We start from the raw sequence: 25,725 nt of genomic DNA, 5'->3' as shown, positions 1-25,725 counted from the left end.
TCTTGACGAACACTCTCCTTAAACAAATTTTTCAGAAGAAGCAGTTTTTATGTACATTTCTTTCCTTAGACATAAGACTTCTGTTGAAATAGCACTCATTGTAAAAGAAAATGATACTTTGGGTAGTATGACTGGTTCTTGCTCATATTGGATGACTACTAAGATAATATACTTTGGTACTCAACCTGCAGAATCGTGGACCACCTGAGATAGATTTTAGCAAAGCTTGTAAATCTCATGTGATATCATAAAGATCACATGAGTAATAACTTTGGTTTTCTGATCAATCACCATGGACTAGGGAAATGGTCCCAAGGTAGACTTGGGCATATTGCAATTAATTTCTTTTTTTTTCATTTTTTTATGTTTATTTATATTTGAGAGAGAGAGAGAGAGACAGAGAGAGAGAGAGAGAGAGAGACCAAGTTTGAGTGGGAAAGGGGCAGAGAGACAGAGACAGAATCTGAAGCAGGCTCCAGGCTCTGAGATCTGAGCTGTTAGTTGTCAGCACAGAGCCTGACAGGGGCTTGAACTCAGGAGCAATGAGATCATGACCCCAGCCAAAGTCTGACACTTAACCAACTGAGCAACTCAGGCACCCCTATTGCAATCAGCTTCTGATTATAATTATCAGAAATTGTTGCTTGAAGACATGTGACAACTGAAAAAAACAGAAGCAAGCTCCCACTGTGCCTTAGCCTGGAGAGAAAAAGGAAAAGATAGCATTATCAGTCTCCAGGATTTGGTGTTACCCAGTTGAAGCTGTGATGTGACAGTGCTTCTTAGCTGGAGCTTGGTTTATAGAGAAGTGGGTTGTCTTATAGGCAATTGAACCCCAGGGGAGATTCAACCTCTGCTAAAAATGTTGCCTTTATAAAGCAAAGAGAGAAGGAATAGTGCTTACTTAATGGCCAAGTATATAAAGTGATGAAGACTATGCTTGAGCTCAACTGCATGAACTTCACCTTACCAAGAATTACCTGGCTGTCACTATTGTTGAACTCCCAGTCTATTGATAGCACAGACCAATGACTCATCTAAACATGGTTTTATTTACTAAGAAGCTCTGACATAATCTGACTGCAAGTTGATGACAATGGACCGCTTCCATTTGTAATCACTGGAACACCCGCCTCCTTAGGATGTCAATTTGACTTAACTGCACCATCACCTATAGATACCATCCTTGTGTCCTTTAATATACTGATTTTTTTAAGTTTAGTTATATATTTTTAGTGAGAGAGAGAGAGAGCATGGGAGGAGCAGAGAGAAAGAGGCAGAGAGAGCATCCTAAGAAGATTCCATACTGTCAATACAGAGTCTGATGCAGGGCTCAATCTCATGAACTGTGAGATCATGACCTGAGCCAAGATCAAGAGTTGGATGCTTACCTACTGAACTACCCAGGTGCCCCTACAATATACTGATTTTAATCAGGAACTCAAATCCTGGAAAAATAAATATAGCTTAGTGTTTACTTCCATGTAAATCATTATAATTTATCCTAAAAAATAGTTAGCTTCTATGATGGATTGGTTCAATAGCTTACTGGAGGTTCATTTACATTACTAGCTAGAAACTAATGCTGTTAGACATGAAGATACTTCCTTTACATTTTAGTTAAACTAACAATTTAAAAAATCTGTATTTTTAAAGCCATTTGGATTTTCTGTTAATTGAACACAAAATACAAAAGTGTTCCTTTACTACCCAAAAGTTTATTTTAAGCCCCTCTGCTTTTATGAAAGACCTGTTTTTCCTAACTGAAAGAAATCTGAAGACAACTGTTGCTTTTACAAATTGGTAATGGTTTCTTTGATTTATGCCATTTCAGCTTACAAAAGGCTTCATAAGAATGCTATGCTTTTGGATAGCAGGGGAAAGCCATAGTGCTAAAGTATGTAAGAATTTTTGTTTAGGACAGTTCAACCCGAGTCAGTGTTATGATGCAATCTCCCAAAAGAATAATAAAAAACTGAAATTAATTATTAGAACATGAGGGACAATTCCACATGTGAGATACTATAACCAGGTTTAAGCACAATATTATAAGATGCAGAATGATGAAATGATGAAATGTATCCTTAGGAGCTAGTACATAAAATGATGAATATGGCAAAAATAATGTAGATTTATGGCATATTTATTATATGTGAGGCACTGGGTTACAATTTTACAAGCCACATTTTATTAAATCTTCCAAGCAAATGGTAATAGTAAATATATCTTAATATTAATATAGAGAAATATTGAAAGAACTGAAAATCTATTGCCATAAAATGATTGCTGTCATAAATGTTAAAGTGTTTTGATGTGGAAAATTTATTTTGTATATCTACTGAGTCCAGGTCTGGAGCCAGATTGAAATGGCAATTGGAAAGCAGACTTTAAGTCAGTATTATTAGTATAGGTATAGCTGGTCAAAGTGGAATGAGCTATTTTGTAAGGCAGTCAGCTGGAAATACTCAGGTAGTGTCTGAATTTCATTTTCTCAATATTAAAGTAAATAATGCTGCATTGGGTGGGGCAACAGAATAAATAATCTTGAGTACATCTTCCAACTGGACAATTTATTTGATGAACATGCTGTAACACATTTGATCATATTAGCAGTCTTAGTGGGTGCTCCACTTACTTAATATGAGAGCTAATATGCCCCCTGAGTTCCTAAAATGACCAAGTACTGTAGAAATTATTTTATTTACATTACTGTATTTGACTCACACACAGTTGTGAGATACTGGTATTGTCTTATTTTCAAATGAAAAAACAACACAAAGAGAAGTTAAATAATTTTTCAAGCCCACGAGCCTACTAACTGAAAGAGCTTGTATTTGAACCAGGATTGCTCAAGTGTTTTTGTTTTTTGTTATTTTTTTTAGCATCATTCATAGTTTTGGCCATACAAGCTGTTGTCATTCTTATTAATATAAGAAATCATTTATCGTCATGACTTTACCTTGAAAATAATTCTGATGGAATCCTACAGAGTTACTATATGGCAGCTAATGTGTGCTCCATACCCTAAGGAATAACAAAAATCTGGTATTTTCTTCTGACAGAGAATACCACACACGTGAGCAGGTTCGCATTCATGTGTGCACAGGTGCATACATAAAAACACGCACATCACATCTAATTATTTTGATTTCAGTTTGGAAATATTAAATGAATGTGTATTCCAGATATTGTCTTTGTTCTGGAAATTTATTTTTAAAATTCTGTTAACCTCATAAATATCTCACACCAGTGACGTGACCTTTCCAGGACACACTCCAAGATATTGAGGAATCAAGGGTGAAGTATGAACAGACTTTGTCCATTCTTTTTTTTTAATGTTTACTTATGGTTGAGAGAGAGAGAGAGTGAGAAAGAGAGAGAGAGAGAGAGAGAGAGAGAGAGAGAGAGGCAGAGAGAGAGGAAGAAGAGGATCCAAAGCAGGCTCTGTGCCGACAGCTCAAACTCACAAACTGTGAGATCATGACCTGAGCCCAAGTCAGATGCTCAACTGACTGAGCCACCCAGCTGTCCCTGGACTTGTCCATTCTTAAGTGGCCAAATTTTAGTTTAATAAAAGGAAACACACACACACACACACACACACACACACACAGAAAATGCTTAAGTTCAAAAATTGCCGCTTAATTTTTTTGACTACTCTAGATCTCTTCTAAGAGGAGCAAATGGCATGAATCATCCACCTCATTATAGTAATGTCAGGGCTTGGTTTAGCTTGCAGCAACATTTATTCTCTGTGCCTGGTTACATCTCTGTAATAATTACAGAGATTTGGCAATGCTGCTTATGTAACCATTGACCATAAATTACAGTTAGACCAAATAGCTTTGGAAACTGATGGCAGGGCAGCTGACACTTTTAATTTACTGATTCTGTTGTCATTAGTGCAAAGTAGGTGGTAAGGTGAAAAGAGGGTCAAGGCTAAATTCTTCACATGTTGAAATTCTGCCCACAACCACAGCCGACAATTACCCTTCATAAAAGATTATTCAGACAGTCTTTTAACAAGAGTGACATCTGCTGGCCCACGTATGCAATTCAAACTACTCCATATTTATAATCATTTGCAGTAGCCTTACTTTATATCTGCAGATGGCAAATCAGCTGAATTTATAATTACAAAGGACAATATTTAGCACAATGGAGCTCTTTTTTTTTTTTTTCACAATGGAGCTCTTATTCAGTGATTTTGAATTTTTAGTTTAAACAAAATGACTCTAAATACCTTTGCTTTTTGTTGTGACATTCAATTTGCAATATTTTTGTTTATGTGTTTTTTTCTTTAGTGGAAATGCCAGATTTTTTTTAAAAAATTGAATACAGAATCGTTATGGTTTAGAAATGTTCTGAAATGTTATTTTTGAGCAGTTGATTGCGATAATCCAAGACAGCTAAGTTGAATGAAGTAATTTGATTGCAAAAATATCACTCATGGTTTTTTTTATTTTTTTATTTTTTAATATGAAATTTATTGTCAAATTGGTTTCCATACAACACCCAGTGCTCCTCCCAACAGGTGCCCTCCTCAATGCCCATCACCCACCCTCCCCTACCACCCACTCCCCATCAACCCTCAGTTTATTCTCAGTTTTTAAGAGTCTCTTATGGTTTGGCTCTCTCCCTCTCTAACTTTTTTTTCCTTCCCCTCCTCCATGGTCTTCTGTTAAGTTTCTCAGGATCCACATAAGAGTGAAATCATATGGTATCTGTCTTTCTCTATATGACTTATTTCACTTAGCACAACACTCTCCAGTTCCATCCACGTTGCTACAAAAGGCCATATTTCATTCTTTCTCATTGCCAAGTAGTATTCCATTGTATATATAAACCACAATTTCTTTATCCATTCATCATTTGATGGACATTTAGGTAAAACATGTATTATATTAAAAATAAGAAATGCCCGTTATTTATACCTCATTATATGTAATTGCAGAATTTGTTCCTATGTAAAATTATAAATATATATATGAGATTTTGAGTACTCATATGATAATGTGAGAAACATTGTGTCCCCAAAGACACTATATCAGATTAAGAAGCATTAATATTCTTTTGTGATATATACATATGATATATGATCATATATGATATAATATGATATATATCTTAAATATAGTCTTATATATAGTCTTAAATATATATAAATATATATATTAAGATACTCTATAGAATTGTTTTTTAAACATAACAGATACAAAGGCACATATACTAAGAGCATTTAGGCATGTATATTGTTGATCATGTCCATTTCCCTCATTCCTTAAACCAAACATAGCAACTCAAAAAATGTTAACTTCCATATATCACATTTTTGAGTTTCTATATATATGCTTTGTCATTTCTACCAATCTAAATATTCTGGAGACATCATTGAAAAGGGAAGTGAAAGATTTGCATTGTATCCTTCAGTCACTATTAATTATCTTAGTCACTTAGCCTTTTTTGGTATCCATATTCCCACCTGTGTAGTTTATAATATCTACCTTGGAAAGTTCATGCAAGAATAATTTTAATATACATAGAAAAGTATAGTATGTAAATTATAAAGCACTTTAAAAAGCTGATGCTAATTATTAGTGGATTTTATATCTACCTACATTTCCTCACTTAATCCTCCAAAATAATATTAGAAAGTAAATAAATCTTCATTTTACAGATATAAAAATTAAAGAAGGCTAAATGACATGTTCAGATTAAAAATCCAAGTAATGGAACTGAGAGTCAGACCCAAGTAATTCTGTCTCTAAAGCCAGAAAGCCATGAGAACAAATTATTTTTTAATATCATTTTAACCATGCATAAGTGTGTAAATAAGAATAACATAAAATCAACCTTTTAAAAATTTAATCTTGAATGAATTAAATGTATGCCACACAAGACAAAAGTTACTATAAAGAGTCCATATTATAGAATGCACTTGGAACATCCCAAAAAAATAATGTCTAAATATTTCAACTGTTTCTGTTTTAAAGAGAAACCAATCTCAAATAATTGCATAGCATTTTACTATATATAACCATTAGGTGGAATTAAAAATGATGAAGAAGTACTTTTATTTTCATATAAAAACAAATACCATAATAGAAACAATGATAATATTCAGCTTTCTATGCTAGCTGTAGTCAAATTTGTTTTCTTTCTGGGTAACCGGAGAAATATCTAAAAACTAAAGAGGTTACAGTTAATAATGGGATTTAGTTTCTTATATTTTGAAAATAATCCAAATTAATTCTGTATTTGTATAAGGGTAAAAGTATCAGTTTCTTCAGGTTAGGTCTCTAAGGATGATCGTAGTAAACTATCCACTATTTATAGCATAGTATCTGTGAAGGAAAGAAAGAAAGAAAGAAAGAAAGAAACAAACAAACAAACAAAAAACACATACAATGTTGTGTGACAAACATAAAGTGAGGTCTTATTGTTTAACTTTTGTGTAGCTCTGTCCACAGATATCCTCCAGGAAGAGAGACAGTATCTTGTGAAATTTCTCCAACTTTGCTTTGAATATTTCTGTGCAACAATTTAAGAAATAAAATTTTAATTTATTCTAATGATATTATTTTCTGATTGTAAAATGGATAATTTATTTTCCTGCCAATTTATAGTAACTGGGATAATATATTGTATGCATTTTCATAAGATAAATGTTAAACCTAGTATTTTGATAGATCAATGTTAACCTTAATGATACACATTAGTATGAAGATTTTATAGGTATAAAATGGTACACTAACTAAAATTACTGAGGTGTTTGCTGGGTAGCTCAAGTGCTTAACCATCAGGCTCTTCATTTCAGCTCAGGTCAAGATCTTGGTTGTTTGTGGGTTTGTTGGGCTCCGCCCTGAAGGTGAGGAACCCGCTTGGGATTTTCTCTCTCTCTTTCTCTCTCTCTGCCCCTCCACTACTCACATTCTCTCCCTCTCTTTATCTCAAATAAACTTAAAAAATAATCAAAAACATACACAGAAAACATGTCCTTACCACAATCATTCATTCTCTTGCTGCTCCTGTGATTACTGCCTGGGACATGTGTAGTTTGTACAAGCTCATTTCATTTGAATGAAGGAAGATAGCAAGGATACAGTCCACTTCAAACTAATTCTGAACTAATTTTAAACTATTATATTTGGAACTTTTGTACTATTTTCTTCTAAAATATTCTCTTATCCTCTGCTTCTGGATCTTTTTATTATATCTGATTAGTGATATATGTTTATTCTGTTCAACATGTAAAAAATATTCTACTTTAAATATACTCTCAGTGAGATTAAAATGTATATTTACCCAGCAAGTTGCATCTTTCTTTACATAAATTTTCTTGAGTTAAATTCATAACTATTTTTATTGTTATCACCAAATTCTTCCACACATTTTAATTCCTAGAAACTTTGATATCAATCTTTTAAATTAATTGCAATGAATATATGGTCAATAATATATTTATTTCCACAGGAAAAATAAACAAAAGAATATTGTGTTCCAGAATAGTTTTGGGCTTGGGTAACTCACTTATGACTTCATTCTTAACCTTCATAGAACCCATTAATTTACATATTCATGACATCTATGCTCTTAAATAGAAGCCCATTTGCAGCAAAATGGAAGTTGAAGAGGACATAGGATATAGTCCTTCCTTTTACTAAAACCTTCAATCTCTTTGCTTAGTCTTATAATCAGGGAAGTTTCCATAAATGAGTCTGAATATAACAGAAGAAAGTAATCCTCAATAAATAACTCTGGAAAAAAAGGAAAACAATGTTACCATCACAACACAATTTAACTACCTAACTTTACATGAGAGGTTTTGCTTTGTTTTGTTTTGTTGTTTTGTTTTGTTGTGTTTTATTCTCAAGTTAGTTAACATACAGTGTCGTCTTGGCTTCAGCAGAATACAGTGATTTATCACTTAACATCTAACACCCAGTGTGTATCCCAACAAATGCCCTCCTTAATGCCCATCACCCATTTCCCCTCCCCCCATCAACCCTCAGTTTGTTCTTTGCATTTAAGAGTCACTTATGGTTTGCTTCCCTCTCTGTTTTTATCTTCTTTTTTCCCTTCTCTTCCCCTATAATTGAGTTTCTCAAATTCCACAAATGAGTGAAATCATGTGATATCTATCTTTCTCTAACTTTTTTCATTTAGCATAATCACTCCAGTTGTATCCAGGTTGCTGCAAATGGCAAGATTTCATTCTTTTTTCATTGTTGAGTAGTATTCCATTGTATATATATGCCATATCTTCTTAATTTAGTCATCAGTTGATGGACATTTGGGTTCTTTCCATAATTCGGCTATTGTTGATGGTGCTGCTATAAACATTGGGGGGCATGTGCCCCTTCAAATCAGCACACACCAGAGTGGCTAAAATGAACAACTCAGGAAACAAGAGATGTTGGCAAGGATGTGGAGAAAGGGGAACTCTCTTGCCGGTTGGTGGGAATGCAAACTGGTGCAGCCACTCTGGAAAACAGTGTGGAGGATCCTCAAAAAATTAAAAATAGAATTACCCTATGACCCAGGAATTTCACTACTAGGGATTTATCCAAAGGATACAGCAGTGCTGATACATAAGAGTTTTATGTTCTGATGCTCACTTATTCACATCTGAGATAAGAATCAGTTTAAAGTGGTTAGATTCTTGCTAAAACCATATATCAATCAGAGTTTAGTTAGGAGCCATATATACATATGTTTATGGCTCTTAATATATATGATTGATTTTAGTACAAAAGGAATTCACTCAAAGGATACTGAGCAGGTTATTAAGTCACCCAAAGGGCTGTAGAACAGGCATAGAGACAAGGAAAGATGTTCAAATGCATACTAAGAACTGGTCCAGAGTAAGCTGCTACGGCCTTCTCCAAGTGCTAGCAATGTTTTTGAACCACTTGACACTGTTAGCATGAAAGCCTGAATATCATAGCTGGTACATCTGTCATTATTGCCTATGCACTACTTTTTTGTTGCAGCTAGCACCATCCCCAGATATTATTTGCATTCCTTATTCTCTGCCTCAATATACATGTGTGAGTGCACCTGCTGATTATTGCTGGATTCTAGGTCAAATGCTCATACACTTGTTTCAAGGAAGGCTGGGGAAAAGAATAGTATTTATCATTTTCTTAAATTACAGTGAAACATAACATTATCTCTGAACACTCAAAAAGAAGATCATACTCAATTAGGGAGAAGCTTCAGATGTTGGACAGCTAAATAGAATTGCACATATTTACTACAGCCTGCAAAATGAGAAGGCAAAATGTTCCAGATAAGAATACCCTAAGTTAACTCTTGGATAAAAGCTGCCAAGGAGAGTGGCCTGACCCAAGTAGGACTTTGGTATGAGTTAGAAATTTATTTTATTTTCATTGAGATTTTGAATATTGTTCTGTAGTATTTGTTACTGCAGCATAGTTTAATGTATACTGATCAATATATAGCATTTAATACATTGTAACAAAAATATAAAATATGTTAGAATAAATTAGATATTAGATGTATTAAATATAATACATCTAAATATCCAACATCTGAAGATGTATTAAATATAATACATCTAATAAACAATTAGAATTATTAGATATAACAGTATCGATAGCCTGATATCTATGTCATGTAGTAGCAAAATAACTTGCAAAATTACTGCCTGCTGTATTTTGGATAGCAGATCATGTGTCTCTTCAGCCTAGGGGATGAAGATTAGAAGCTTAGACTGGAAAACAGAAAATTCATATTGTGAGTTAATTAGCTTTGCCTACATTTAGAAAGATATTGTGAAAGGAGATGAATTAAAATAACTAACTGGCTGATTTGCAAGAAATACATAGAGAAATCTAGAATTTGGGGTCTTTTAAGGTTCAAAATGAGGTGCTTTTAGTTCCCAAATTGTAAGTTATGGCATCTAAACAGGCTTTGAGCAGAAAATCCCAATAAAATATTTCATTTAGATTAAATGAATCAAGATAAAGATGAAATTAAGGATGTCAATATTTTAGAATTTTGATATTCATTCTCACTGAAATGGGAAACTATTTGATGGCTTGGGGCATGAGAGTACCATGATACTTTGTTTTGTTTTGTTTTTTTGTTCCAATATTTTATTTAAATTCAAGTTAGTTAACATACAGTGCAGTATTGGTTTCATGAGTAGAATTTAGTGATTCTTCCCTTACATATAACACCCAGTGCTCATCACAAGTGCCCTACATAATGCCCATCACCCATTTAGCCTATTCCCCACCCACCTCTCCTGTGGAAACACTCAATTTGTTCTCTATAATTAAGAGTCTCTTATGGTTTGCCTCCCTCTCTGTTTTTATCTTATTTTATTTTCCTTCCCTTCCCCTATGTTCATCTGTTTTGCTTTTTAAATTTCACATATGAGGGAAATCATATGGTATTTGTCTGTCTCTGAGTGATTTTGCTTAGCATAATACACTCTAGTTCCATCCACATCCAAATGGCAAGACTTCATTCTTTTTGATGGCTGAGTAATATTCCATTGTATTATTTGTATTTTAAAAATATTATTTGTTTTTTGATAAAATAGATTAGGAAAGGATAGAGGAGAATTTTATCACTTCGTTTTTAGCTGTATTATAATAATCTAGGCATGAGATGAAGATTGGGATTCAAAGAAGAAAACTACCTATGGAAATGGTAGGAAAATATGATATTCTGAATATATTATGGAGTTAGAGAAAACAAGATTTCTTGATAGGTTGTGATGAGCTTTTTGGAATGGCGGTGGGGGTCTAGAGCTGATAACCAACAAAAAACTCTTGAAGACATATTTGGTGCAAAAACTGTGATTTTATTAAAGCAAGGGGACAGGACCCATGGGCAGGAAGAGCTTCTCTGAGACCATAAAGTGAGACTGATTATATACTTGGGAGTTGGCAAATGTAAAGTCAAGGGGAAGTTTCCAAAGGGATTTTCATATGGTAAAGGAGATTCACAGGATACTGGAGGCCTAGCTATTGTCAAGCTAAGGTGTTCCCCCCCACACACCCCCCAGCAAAGCATTAACATTAAGACAGTAGGGAGTTCCTGGAGGAATGTTCTACACTGCCAGCCTCAAGTTATTTGTCAATGGGCTGAAGATTATAAGGAACTTATAAGAACTTAATTTTATCTGCCATTTCTTTCTGCCTTAGTTTCCTGCTCACCCCCCCCCCCCCGCCCCCGAACATTTTTGACCCTTAAAATCTTTAAGGTTGCTGAGGGGGGAAGGTCTTCTTTTGTAAATCCTTCATGCTGAATAGGGGCATAGAGATGTCCCTATCTGTGGGTCAACTTTTGTCAGTTGGGGTATTTATATATAGGAGTTACCAAAGGCAGAGGCAGCCAGTCCAAGGTAAACAATGTAGATGAGCTTTCTTGAGTAGAAAGGTTCATCTGTCAGCTAGAAGTTATGGCATTGAAAGAGTCTTGGCACCAGGCAGGGAGACAATGGAAAATACAACAAAATAAGATTAATGTTATGGGAAAGAGAAACCTAAATTAAAAAAAAGAAAAACTTTCATAATTTTCCTCCAGTCCTTTATTGTTGTTTGAAGAGAAATTTGAGGTCTTCCTCTGGTTCATAGGAATAAGAAAGCACATTAGTTTGCTCACTTGTTTCTTATGAAGGAGGTACAAGTTTAATTCCTGATATTTGAGTCCATGGGGAATGCCCCTCTAACTTTATTGAAGTGGGAATATATAATATGACCCCATAGGGGCCCTTCCATTTTGGAGTTAAATCTCCTGCTGTATTGGACCTCCGATACTTTAAATAAACTATGTCTCCTGGGTTTATATGGAGTCGGTTTCTAGTAACTGTCAGATGAAACTTAGGGAGGGTATGGTTTGCATATTCATTTAGAGATTTATGAATTAACCTGGTCTCAAGTGAATAATTTAATAAAATACTTTTTTTTAAATAAAGTCTTTATCAATCTATAGATTGATAGATCTATAGTGAGAAAAGACTTTTCATATACAGTTTGGGGAGTCCATCCCATTTTCCAGTTGTTCAAATAATCATATGTCCATGGGGTCCTGTTACTATCCCCACAGAAAAACAAGCACAAAGATTGTCCATACCTGTGGAATTGTGACAATTTTTCTGAAATTTACCGCAAGTTATCTAATTTAGGTGAACAACAAACATTTAAAGACAATTAGAACTAGAATTTAACACCCATAAAGGTGCATTATTTAAACATAATTTTTCTCTCTAATAACCCTCATTTCCAGAGAGAGACAAGTTGAGACTAATTTGCTTGTAAAACAAATCCAGTTTTAACGAACTTAGCTTAATTATTTACATAAGCTCAGAAATAATAGTGATTGATCATATAGGTCTTTTAAATTTGCTTTGCTGGAGCAAAAATGAACCATTGGGACCTCATGAAGATAAAAAACTTCTGCACTGCAAAGGAAACAATCAACAAAACTAAAAGGTAACCAACAGAATGGGAAAAGATATGTGCAAGTGACATATCAGACAAAGAGCTAGTATCCAAAATCTATAAAGAGCTCACCAAACTCCACACTCAAAAAACAAATAATCCTGTGAAGAAATGGGCAGAAGACATGAATAGACACTTCTTTAAAGAAGACATCCGGATGGCCAACAGGCACATGAAAAGATGCTCAGTGTCGCTCCTCATCAGGGAAATACAACTCAAAACCACACTCAGATATCACCTCATGCCAGTCAGAGTGGCCAAAATGAACAAATCAGGAGACTATAGTTGCTGGCAAGGATGTGGAGAAACAGGAACCCTCTTGCACTGTTGGTGGGAATGCAAATTGGTGCAGCCACTCTGGAAAGCAGTGTGTGGAGGTTCCTCAAAAAATTAAAAATAGATCTACCCTGGAGTGGTTTGGGAAGATGGCGGCATAGGAGGACGCTGGGCTCACCTCGCGTCCTGCTGATCACTTAGCTTCCACCTACACCTGCCTAAATAACCCAGAAAACCTCCAGAGGATTAGCAGAATGGAGTCTCTGGAGCCAAGCGCAGACGAGAGGCCCACGGAAGAGGGTAGGAAGGGCGGCGAAGCGGTGCGCGCTCCACGGACTCGTAGTAGGGAGCCGGGAAGGAGGGGCGGCCCCTTGGCCAAGCAGAGCCCCTGAGTCTTGCTTGCAAAAGCGGAGGGGCCGGACGGAGTGTGTTCTGACAGCGAGTGGGACTTGACATCTGGAAGGTTATAAGTTAACAGCTCTGCTTGGAAAGCGGGAAGGCTGGAGGACAAAGGGAGGGAGAGCTGCTGAGCCCCCAGACGACAGAGCTCAGTTTGGTGAGGAACAAAGGCGCTCGCCAGCGCCATCTCCCTCGCCCATCCCCCAACCAAAATCCCAAAGGGAACCAGTTCCTGCCAGGGAACTTTCTCGCTCTGAGCAAACACCCAACTCTGTGCTTCTGCGGAGCCAAACCTCCGGCAGCAGATCTGTCTCCCTCCCGCTGCCACAGGGCCCCTCCTGAAGTGGATCACCTAAGGAGAAGTGAGCTAAGCCTGCCCCTCCTGCCCCCGTGCACCTTGCCTACCCACCCCAGCTAATACGCAAGATCCCCAGCACCACAAGCCTGGCAGTGTGCAAGTAGTCCAGACGGGCCACACCACCCCACAGTGAATCCTGCCCCTAGGAGAGGGGAAGAGAAGGCACACACCAGTCTGACTGTAGCCCCAGTGGTGGGCTGGGGGCAGACATCAGGTCTGACTGCGGCCCCGCCCACCAACTCCAGTTATACACCACAGCACAGGGGAAGCCCCCTGCAGGACCTCACCACTCCAGGGACTATCCAAAATGACCAAACGGAAGAATTCCCCTCAGAAGAATCTCCAGGAAATAACAACAGCTAATGAACTGATCAAAAAGGATTTAAATAATATAACAGAAAGTGAATTTAGAATAATAGTCATAAAATTAATCGCTGGGCTTGAAAACAGTATAGAGGACAGCAGAGAATCCTTTGCTACAGAGATCAAGGGACTAAGGAACAGTCACGAGGAGCTGAAAAACGCTTTAAACGAAGTGCAAAACAAAATGGAAACCACGATGGCTCGGATGGAAGAGGCAGAGGAGAGAATAGGTGAACTAGATGATAAAGTTATGGAAAAAGAGGAAGCTGAGAAAAAGATAAAAAAATCCAGGAGTATGAGGGGAAAATTAGAGAACTAAGTGATACAATAAAAAGAAATAATATATGCATAATTGGTATCCCAGAGGAGGAAGAGAGAGGGAAAGGTGCTGAAGGGGTACTTGAAGAAATTATAGCTGAGAACTTCCCTGAACTGGGGAAGGAAAAAGGCACTGAAATCCAAGAGGCACAGAGAACTCCCTTCAGACGTAACTTGAATCGATCTTCTGCATGACATATCATAGTGAAACTGGCAAAATACAAGGATAAAGAGAAAATTCTGAAAGCAGCAAGGGATAAACGGGCCCTCACATATAAAGGGAGACCTATAAGACTCGTCACTGATCTCTCTTTTGAAACATGGCAGGCCAGAAAGAATTGGCACGAGATCTTCAGTGTGCTAAACAGAAAAAATATGCAGCCGAGAATCCTTTATCCAGCAAGTCTGTCATTTAGAATAGAAGGAGAGATAAAGGTCTTCCCAAACAAACAAAAACTGAAGGAATTTATCACCACTAAACCAGCCCTACAAGAGATCCTAAGGGGGATCCTGTGAGACAAAGTACCAGAGACATCACTACAAGCATAAATCATACAGACATCACAATGACTCTAAACCCGTATCTTTCTATAATAACACTGAATGTAAATGGATTAAATGCGCCAACCAAAAGACATAGGGTATCAGAATGGATAAAAAAACAAGACCCATCTATTTGCTGTCTACAAGAGACTCATTTTAGATCTGAGGACACCTTTAGATTGAGAGTGAGGGGATGTAGAACTATGTATCATGCTACTGGAAGCCAAAAGAAAGCTGGAGTAGCCATACTTATATCAGACAAACTAGACTTTAAATTAAAGGCTGTAACAAGAGATGAAGAAGGGCATTATATAATAATTACAGGGTCTATCCATCAGGAGGAGCTAACAATTATAAATGTCTATGGACCGAATATCGGAGCCCCCAAATATATAAAACAATTACTCACAAACATAAGCAACCTTATTGATAAGAATGTGGTAATTGCAGGGGACTTTAACACTCCACTTACAGAAATGAATAGATCATCTAGACACATGGTCAATAAAGAAACAAGGGCCCTGAATGAGACATTGGATCAGATGGACTTGACAGATATATTTAGAACTCTGCATCCCAAAGCAACAGAATATACTTTCTTCTCGAGTGCACATGGAACATTCTCCAAGATAGATCATATACTGGGTCACAAAACAGCCCTTCATAAGTTTACCAGAATTGAAATTATACCATGCATACTTTCAGACCACAATGCTATGAAGCTTGAAATCAACCACAGGATAAAGTCTGGAAAACCTCCAAAAGCATGGAGGTTAAAGAACACCCTACTAAAGAATGAGTGGGTCAACCAGGCAATTAGAGAAGAAATTAAAAAATATATGGAAACAAATGAAAATGAAAATACAACAATGCAGACACTTTGGGATGCAGCGAAGGCAGTCCTGAGAGGAAAATACATCACAATCCAGGCCTATCTCAAGAAACAAGAAAAATCCCAAATACAAAATCTAACAGCACACCTAAAGGAACTAGAAGCAGAACAGCAAAGGCAGCCTAAACCCAGCAGAAGAAGAGAAATAATAAAGATCAGAGCAGAAATAAACAATATGGAATCTAAAAAAACTGTAGAGCAGCTCAATGAAACCAAGAGTTGGTTTTTTGAAAACATAAACAAAATTGATAACCTCTAGCCAGGCTTCTCAAAAAGAAAAGGGAGATGACCCAAATAGATAAAATCATGAATGAAAATGGAATTATTACAACCAATCCCTCAGAGATACAAACAATTATCAGGGAATACTATGAAAAATTATATGCCAACAAATTGGTCAACCTGGAAGAAATGGACAAATTCCTAAACACCCACACAATTCCAAAACTCAAATAAGAGGAAATAGAAAGCTTGAACAGACCCATAACCAGTGAAGAAGTTGAATCAGTTATCAAAAATCTCCCAACAAATAAGAGTCCAGGACCAGATGGCTTCCCAGGGGAGTTCTACCAGACGTTTAAAGCAGAGATAATACCTATCCTTCTCAAGCTATTCCAAGAAATAGAAAGGGAAGGAAAACTTCCAGACTCATTCTATGAAGCCAGTATTACTTTGATTCCTAAACCAGACAGAGACCCAGTAAAAAAAGAGAACTACAGGCCAATATCCCTGATGAATATGGATGCAAAAATTCTCAATAAGATACTAGCAAATCGAATTCAACAGCATATAAAAAGAATTATTCACCATGATCAAGTGGGATTCATTCCTGGGATGCAGGGCTGGTTCAACATTCGCAAATCAATCAACGTGATACATCACATTAATAAAAGAAAGGATAAGAACCATATGATCCTGTCAATCGATGCAGAAAAGGCCTTTGATAAAATCCGGCACCCTTTCTTAAAAAAAAAACCCTTGAGAAAGTCGGGATAGAAGGAACATACTTACACATCATAAGAGCCATTTATGAAAAGCCCACAGCTAACATCATCCTCAATGGGGAAAAACTGAGAGCTTTTTCCCTGAGATCAGGAACACAACAGGGATGCCCACTCTCACTGCTGTTGTTTAATATAGTGTTGGAAGTTCTAGCATCAGCAATCAGAAAACAAAAGGAAATCAAAGGCATCCAAATTGGCAAAGATGAAGTGAAGCTTTTGCTTTTTGCAGATGACATGATATTATATGGAAAATCCGATAGACTCCACCAAAAGTCTGCTAGACTTTTATATTATATGGAAAATCCGATAGACTCCACCAAAAGTCTGCTAGAACTGATACATGAATTCAGCAAAGTTGCAGGATACAAAATCAATGTCCAGAAATCAGTTGCATTCTTATACACTAACAATGAAGCAACAGAAAGACAAATAAAGAAACTGATCCCATTCACAATTGCACCAAGAAGCATAAAATACCTAGGAATAAATCTAACCAAAGATGTAAAGGATCTGTATGCTGAAAACTATAGAAAGCTTATGAAGGTAATTGAAGAAGATATAAAGAAATGGAAAGACATTCCCTGCTCCTGGATTGGAAGAATAAATATTGTCAAATGTCAATACTACCCAAAGCTATCTACACACTCAATGCAATCCCAATCAAAATTGCACCAGCATTCTTCTCAAAACTAGAACAAGCAATCCTAAAATTCATATAGAACCACAAAAGACCCCGAATAGCCAAAGTAATTTTGAAGAAGAAGACCAAAGCAGGAGGCATCACAATCCCAGACTTTAGCCTCTACTACAAAGCTGTAATCATCAAGACAGCATGGTATTGGCACAAAAACAGACACATAGACCAATGGAATAGCGTAGAAACCCCAGAACTAGACCCACAAATGTATGGCCAAGTAATCTTTGACAAAGCAGGAAAGAACATCCAATGGAAAAAAGACAGCCTCTTTAACAAATGGTGCTGGGAGAACTGGACAGCAACATGCAGAAGGTTGAAACTAGACCACTTTCTCACACCATTCACAAAAATAAACTCAAAATGGATAAAGGACCTGAATGTGAGACAGGAAACCATCAAAACCCTAGAGGAGAAAGCAGGAAAAGACCTCTCTGACCTCAGCCATAGCAATCTCTTCTCGACACATCCCTAAAGGCAAGGGAATTAAAAGCAAAAATGAATTACTGGGACCTTATGAAGATCAAAAGCTTCTGCACAGCAAAGGAAACAACCAACAAAACTAAAAGGCAACCAACGGAATGGGAAAAGATATTTGCAAATGATATATCCGACAAAGGGCTAGTATCCAAAATCTATAAAGAGCTCACCAAACTCCACACTCAAAAAACAAATAACCCAGTGAAGAAATGGGCAGAAAACATATATAGACACTTCTCCAAAGAAGACATCCAGATGGCCAACAGGCACATGAAAAGATGCTCAACGTCGCTCCTCATCAGGGATATACAAATCAAAACCACACTCAGATATCACCTCACGCCAGTCAGAGTGGCCAAAATGAACAAATCAGGAGACTATAGATGCTGGAGAGGATGTGGAGAAACGGGAACCCTCTTGCACTGTTGGTGGGAATGCAAATTGGTGCAACCGCTCTGGAAAGTAGTGTGGAGGTTCCTCAGAAAATTAAAAATAGACCTACCCTATGACTCAGCAATAGCACTGCTAGGAATTTACCCAAGGGATACAGGAGTACTGATGCATAGGGGCACTTGTACCCCAATGTTTATAGCAGCACTCTCAACAATAGCCAAATTATGGAAAGAGCCTAAATGTCCATCAACTGATGAATGGATAAAGAAGTTGTGGTTTATATGCACAATGGAATACTACGTGGCAATGAGAAAGAATGAAATATGGCCTTTTGTAGCAACGTGGATGGAAGTGGACAGTGTGATGCTAAATGAAATAAGCCATACAGAGAAAGACAGATACCATATGGTTTCACTCTTATGTGGATCTTGAGAAACTTAGCAGAAACCCATGGGGGAGTGGAAGGAAAAAAAAAAGAGGTTAGAGTGGGAGACAGCCAAAGCATAAGAGACTGTTAAAAACTGAGAACAAACTGAGGGTTGATGGGGGGTGGGAGGGAGGGGAGGGTGGGTGATGGGTATTGAGGAGGGCACCTTTTGGGATGAGCACTGGGTGTTGTATGGAAACCAATTTGACAGTAAATTTCATATATTGAAAAAAAATAAATAAATAAAAAATAAAAATAGATCTACCCTATGACTCAGCAATAGCACTGCTAGGAATTTACCCAAGGGATACAGGAGTACAGATGCATAGGGCACTTGTACCCCAATGTTTATAGCAGCACTCTCAACAATAACCAAATTATGGAAATAGCCTAAATGTCCATCAACTGATGAATGGATAAAGAAATTGTGGTTTATATACACAATGGAATACTACATGGCAATGAGAAAGAATGAAATATGGCCTTTTGTAGCAACATGGATGGAACTGGAGAGTGTTATGCTAAGTGAAATAAGTCATACAGAGAAAGATACCATATGTTTTCACTCTTATGTGGATCATGAGAAACTTAACAGAGGACCATGGGGGAGGGGAAGGGAAAAAAAAAGATAGAGAGGGACGTTGCCAAACCATAAGAGACTCTTAAAAACTGAGAACAATCTGAGGGTTTATGGGGGGTGGGAGGGTGAGGAGGGTGGGCGTTGGGCATTGAGGAGGGCACCTGTTGGGATGAGCACTGGGTGTTGTATGGAAACCAATTTGATAATAAATTTCATATTAAAAATAATACTTAGAAATATAGAAAAAAAATAAAAAGTTTTCATTATATGCACAAATAAATAAATTTGCTTTCCTGGAACTTTTTATAAGGAATCTAGATTGAATGGTTAGTAGTCTCTTCAAGCTAAGTACTTTCCATCAGATCTGCCTGTAATACCTGTAGATTTGGGTGAATTCCTCTTCACGAGGTTCCCAAGATATCCTGAGGTTCCTGCACCTGAGGTGACATTCTTTACTGACATGGTAAGGATGCTAGGAACTTGGTAAGCAAGGTATCAGGACAACATTTACAAGGGGCTTTATGGCTCCACACTTCGTAAAGTCAACCTTAGTTCCCTAAAGCTGTTTGGTCATTTCTGAGTCTATGCATATCTCTCAAATAGGACATTCCAGTCAAAGCCTGGGTAGAATACCAATATTTCCAACGGTGTCCTGTTACAAGGAGAAGATTCTTATTGAACTTATGCAAATAAGTATGATTGCCATGGAAGAAAGAATGCCCACTGAGACTTTTTGAATTTCAGAGGATTCAGGTTGAGAGAAAAGTTAAGTGCTTCAGTTGTTTACAAATGAATATTTTATCATATTTCTGAATGTCATAGATGTCTTCAGAGAAAGTTTCCATAATATGGAAGAGCAAACATTAGATAATCAACAATATTTTAAAACAAGAGTCACAACTATAATCTTCCTCAGTTCATTTAGTCCCACGTTCCTAATTCTTGTTCAATTTGTATGAGGTTTTTTACTTCTGCAGATTCTTACCCATTTTAGTTTTAGGGTTTTTAAAGTTGTCAAATACCTGTATTTGTCCTAAAAGTCCTCTTTATGAATCTTCTTAAAGATGAAACACGTTTTGTTAGAGCATCAGAACAATAACTATAAATGACAAGAGACTCAAAAATTGACATGGTTAATAATCTGATGTGAAAATTAATTATGATGCAATTGAAAAGGAAATTCAGTTATTTCTATAACACAAAGCATTTTGATAATCAAAATATCAAATGATGACCTTATTAGTAAGACATATTAAAACTTTAGGAATTGCATATATATATTTGAGCAGTTATAGCATTTCCCAAGCAATACAACCTAAGGTTTACCATTATTTGTTTGACAGGGCTTTACAAGTAACATACCAAATAGAAAGGCCTATTTGGTCAAAAAGACTTCATTTACAATTTCAATCCTGGGAAGATCTTTAAAACCTTAGAAAGTTATAGAGCACATCCTGATAGGATTACAGATCATTACAAATCTTAAAACTTTAAATTATTTATTTAGCCAAGAAGGCAATAAGAAATTTCAAAAGCAAATATGTAGGGTTATATAGTTCTTAGCAAAACTTAGCTCCTTAACATTGAAAAGTTTTAACTAAGTGATCAAAGACTCGATAAAGACAAAAGCTTTGGTTTTCCTGGCAGACTAAAGAGCAACAAAAAACAACAACAACAACAACAACAAACTTTGTTTGCATTTTATTATCAGGAGCAGATAAACAATCCAAGAAAATTTTGTCTTTTGAACAGAGAGAAAACCATAACTTCAACCTTATATGAGTATATTTAAAAAATTCATTCATTTCACTGGAATGAAATGACCATACATAAATTCCTTTCCAAAGATTTCCCTGTATGAAATTTCTACACCTTCTACGACTTTCCTTTGCATTCATATTTTGTCCCAAGGCATTTCTCTCTAAGTTACCAGTCTCATTTAAGACAAAACTTTAACTTCATCAAAAAATGCACTTCCATTCCTTATATAGTTTTTACATATCTCCTACTTTTTTACAGAGTTGCTTTTCTTATCTCCATCAGTCTTAATTACATTTAGCAAAATTTTAACTCTTAGAAACTCTTAGTCTCCAGTGAAAACTAAGTAGTAACCACTTACTGTTACATCAGAATTTTTCAGACAGCAAATTTATGAATTAATCAAGCACAAAGCATGTTTTCTGACAGACCCAAAATATTTTTAATTTCTCTGCAGTAAGAAGCCAAAAGTAGAAAAATCTTGTTTAGTAATCAATGCTTTAGCATTCCATCCTATTTGGGAAAGACCTAGATGTCCAATGAATTCAGTCCCATTTATTATGTAAGCAAACTTTAAAGTCTCAGGTTAGCAAAGACTTTGAAAGCTATCCTAACAATTACTGCTGAAAACTTTGAGATAGACAAAAATAATGGTTAACCATTATTTTAAGTCATCTTTTTGCTAACAAATTGCAACAGAGATAACATGAGTTTACCTGACATTCAGTAAACCCTGGTAGAATAAAAGTTTCACATTTAATGCTGATAACTCTAAAGACAGGTCTATATTAACTAAGCCATCAAACTTAAATTAGTTTACACATGAAATATGTTCCACCTGCATCCATTTAAAAGACAATCAATTTCTTCCCCATTGTTAGTTTTTACCTGGGACACCAATGGGGGAATCTGAAGTGGGTGGTCCAAGTGAGTGCTCTTTGCTCCTAGATGCCAAGGGTGGGAGGAGGATCCAATGATGCCTGAGGATGGTAAAGGAACCAGTTATGGGGGACACACCCAGGTGGTGCAGAAACAGGAGAAGGGGGAGGGGAAGGCAGAAGAGTCAAAGTGCCAGCAGGAGGTGGAGAAAGTATTCCTGGTTCCAAACCTTGTCATCTCAGACAGAGGAATAGATGTCAGGTTTGTTTTGTTTTCCACCAACTACTGGAATTAGACAGCCCTTGTCAGCCAAGAGAAGACAGGGAATTTCCCCAAAACAAAGGGAGTTTTGGCAGCTGCTTGGGAATTTTCCTTAAAGTCTCCACCATCTTCAGGTAGACTAACCACAGTTGGCTCCAATTATAATAGCCATTAACCTGGGAAATGAATGAGGGAGAAGCCCTTACATTTATTAGAAGGTACAGTAAGAGAGGAACACCTGGGTGGCTCAGTCGGTTGAAAGTCTGACTTGGGCTCAGGTCACCATCTCACGGTTCATGAGTTTGAGCCTCCGTCATGCTCTGTGCTGACAGCTCAGTCTGGAGCCTGCTTCAGATTCTGTGTCTCCCTGTTTCTCCACCCCTCACCCACTTGTGCGCGCGCTCTCTCTCTCTCAAAAATAAATAAACATTAAAAATTTTTTTTTTAAATGAAAAAAAAGGAACAGTGAGAGAGAGTCAGCATCCCTTTCATTAGGGATGGCTTGTGTTACCTCCAGTGACTGAGTTCTGTCGGGAGAAAGCCTGTTTAGATATCCAATATGTCAAGAGACAGCTTACTAGCTAAATACATTTGGGCAAACACATCTTGCAAGAGGCCTTTTGGTCCAGATCCTGATCTAGAGCCATGAAGGCCTCGACCTAGGATACCTCTGTCCATTTGCCCTGTTACCTGCAGAAGAGATCTAATTGCTAGATCCTATCAAGGCCATGCAGCATTACAGGAGATTAGTCCTTTCTTAAATTTTTCAATCCAAATTGTTTCCAGTGAGTTATAAAGGCATCCCAAGGGAGAGTCCTTGGGAACTGAAGAGAAGCTCCTATGCTCTTCTGAGAGAGAAAAAGTAGAGAAGGTTCATTACCATGAAAATCCGCCCCCCCATTCCTGGGTGGTGTCCCACACGCAGGATATGTCAGAGGTTCCTGAGGTGTCACTGCCACTTTTAACCCATGAAAAACACTGGAAAAATTTTACAAGGGTGAATTGCCCAATTTTATAATTTATGTAGTTAGTAGAGGACGTTGACAGAAAACAGTAAAGCTAGAAATCCATCATGATCTAAGTGACATTCCAACACATAAAGTCTTTACAGCCAATTCCATAGGAAACAGTCCCCAGTTAGGTTTTTATTCAATTGGGTACTGGTTTTGGCTGGCTCCCAGTGGAGGTCCCGAGTCTAGACCAGCTAGACCAGGAGGGAAGCAGCTAGACCAGGAGGGAAGGTGACATGTTAGACTAATGAGGAGGAAAACTCATACAGGAGTCTTAAGATTGACTTAGGTGACTAATCCACACCCAAGACAACAACTTTGTATAAGGACAGGAATAAAGAGAGGGCTTCAAGTTTCTGGGGCTTATTACCATTCCAGCTAGGGTACTAACTTTCATTCAAAAGGCAGGCTTTCTCCTCCCCATTGAGTAGCCTTGGGCTACTGAGCAATCCTGTAGCCTGAGCAATCCACAGTGAAGTGTTCCAATAAGACCATACTTCTTGAAAAGCCCCTGAAATAAGAGTAAAAGAAGAAAAGAGAAAGTACTCACCAAGTTTGCACCAAGGGTTCAGATGAAAAGACTCAAAGCTCCTTGTTGGATGCCAAATGATGAGTTTTAGAGTGTGTGGGGTGGCAGAGGGTGGTTTGGAGCTGATGGCCAAGATAGAATTTTTGAAGACACTTTGGTACAAAAAGGGTGATTTTATTAAAGCACCGGGACAGGACCCATGGTCAGGAAGAGCTGCTCTGAGAATTATTAAAAATAGACAAAATTCAATGGAGAGAGAGAGAGAGAGATAAATATTTAAGGATTTATATCCTTGAATAGGTTATGGGATTCTAGTGTCTAAGTAGAGGAAGTATCTGAATAGTAATGTGCATAATGTATCTTAACAGAAGAAAAGGCAGAGAATTGAAGATTCTTGCAGGAGAGTACAAGTGATGTTGGTAACTTTTATGGAAATTCTGTTTGTTTTATTGACATGGGATGCTAGTTAACAGCTGAGAGTGAGACTGGGGAAGAAAGTATTAGGTGTTTAAAGAGAGGGAATAAAAGGTAAAATAGTCTTTTATGAAAAGGGCAGGGAGGATGTCGTGGGAGGTATTGAGTATGAATTCTTGTTCCTTTTGAGGGTTATAGCCAAGGATTAAAGCAAGAACAGTAAGCTTGGTCATGCATTTTCTGCAAGTACACAATAAATCTCACAAATGTAGGTACAAAGTATGTATTACTTGATTTAATGAGAGTTAAATAAATATTGTCAATTTCTCCCTCAGGGCCTACTAGTTTTATTATCATAACCACTAAATACAAATCTGATAGTGATAAATGGTGTAATAGTTGTAAGTAAATAAATAACTCATTTTTATTTACGTATAGATATATGGATATCTAAATTTGTAAAACCAGGAGTACCTGGGTGGCTCAGTCAGTTAAACGTCCAACTCTTGATCTCGGCTCAGGTCATGAATCTCATGGTTCATAGGTTCAAACTCCACATTGGGCACTATACTGACAGTGTGGAGTCTGCTTGGGCTTCTCTCTCTCCCCTTCTTGCTCTGCCCCTCCTCCACCCCCCCCAAACTCTCTCTTTCAAAATAAATAAACTTAAAAAATTAAATTATAAAACCAAATCTAGCAAACCTAGTTTAATAATTTATTACAATTATCCATTCTAAGAAGGCCCTATACTAGAAATGTTAGTATCATTTCATAACAGAAAATCTAAGATTTAAAAATAAAAGAAAGGGGAAAAATTACAAACTCACCATCCATAGTTATCCACTGTAAACATCTTGGTATGTATTCTTCACTGAATCTTCATCTTGGTATGTATTCTTCACTTTGTTTCTGACTACAAAGTTCCTGAATTGGTCAGAATTCTCCAGATAATACAACCTATAGTACACACACACACACACACACACACACACACCCGTATAATAAGGCTTATGTGGTTACACAGCCTGAGAAGCCCCATGATCTGCCACGTGCAACCTGAAAACACAGAAAAGCTGGTGGTATAGTTTTAGTCCATATCTGAGGGACTGAGAACTTGGAGAGCTAATGTTAAAGTACCCGTCTGAGTGCAGGAGAAGGCCCCTGCATCAGCTCAAGTGGTTAGCCAGAGACCACTTTCTTGTTTTCTTCAAACCATGAAAGGTTTGGATATTGGCCACTTACACTGGGGAGGGCAATCTGCTTTACTCAGTCTGCTGATTTAAACCCAATTCTCATCCAGAAACACTCTTACAGACACACCCCAAAATAGTGTTTAACAAAATATCTGGACACCTCGTGGCCCTGTCAGTTTGACACATAAAATTAACTATCGCAGTGTCCCAATTGTCTTCTTCAACAGTAAATTAAACAACACTTAACACATATTATATGCTCAAAAATATTTGTAATATTAATAAATGTATGTTTTATGTTTGAATTATGGGATCTTAACATGCACATGAAATTATAAGATACTTTTTTTAGATCTTAAATTTTAATGACAGCATAGTATTGCATTTCATGGACATATAATTACTTTTACAGATTCTTTATTGTTATTTAGATTGTTTACTATGTCTGTTATCAGTAAGTGCTGCAATTATCATT

The sequence above is a fragment of the Lynx canadensis genome, chromosome C1 (genome assembly GCF_007474595.2).
Source record: "Lynx canadensis isolate LIC74 chromosome C1, mLynCan4.pri.v2, whole genome shotgun sequence".
NCBI classification, from domain to species: Eukaryota; Metazoa; Chordata; class Mammalia; order Carnivora; family Felidae; genus Lynx; species Lynx canadensis.
This window is presented reverse-complemented; position numbering follows the sequence as displayed.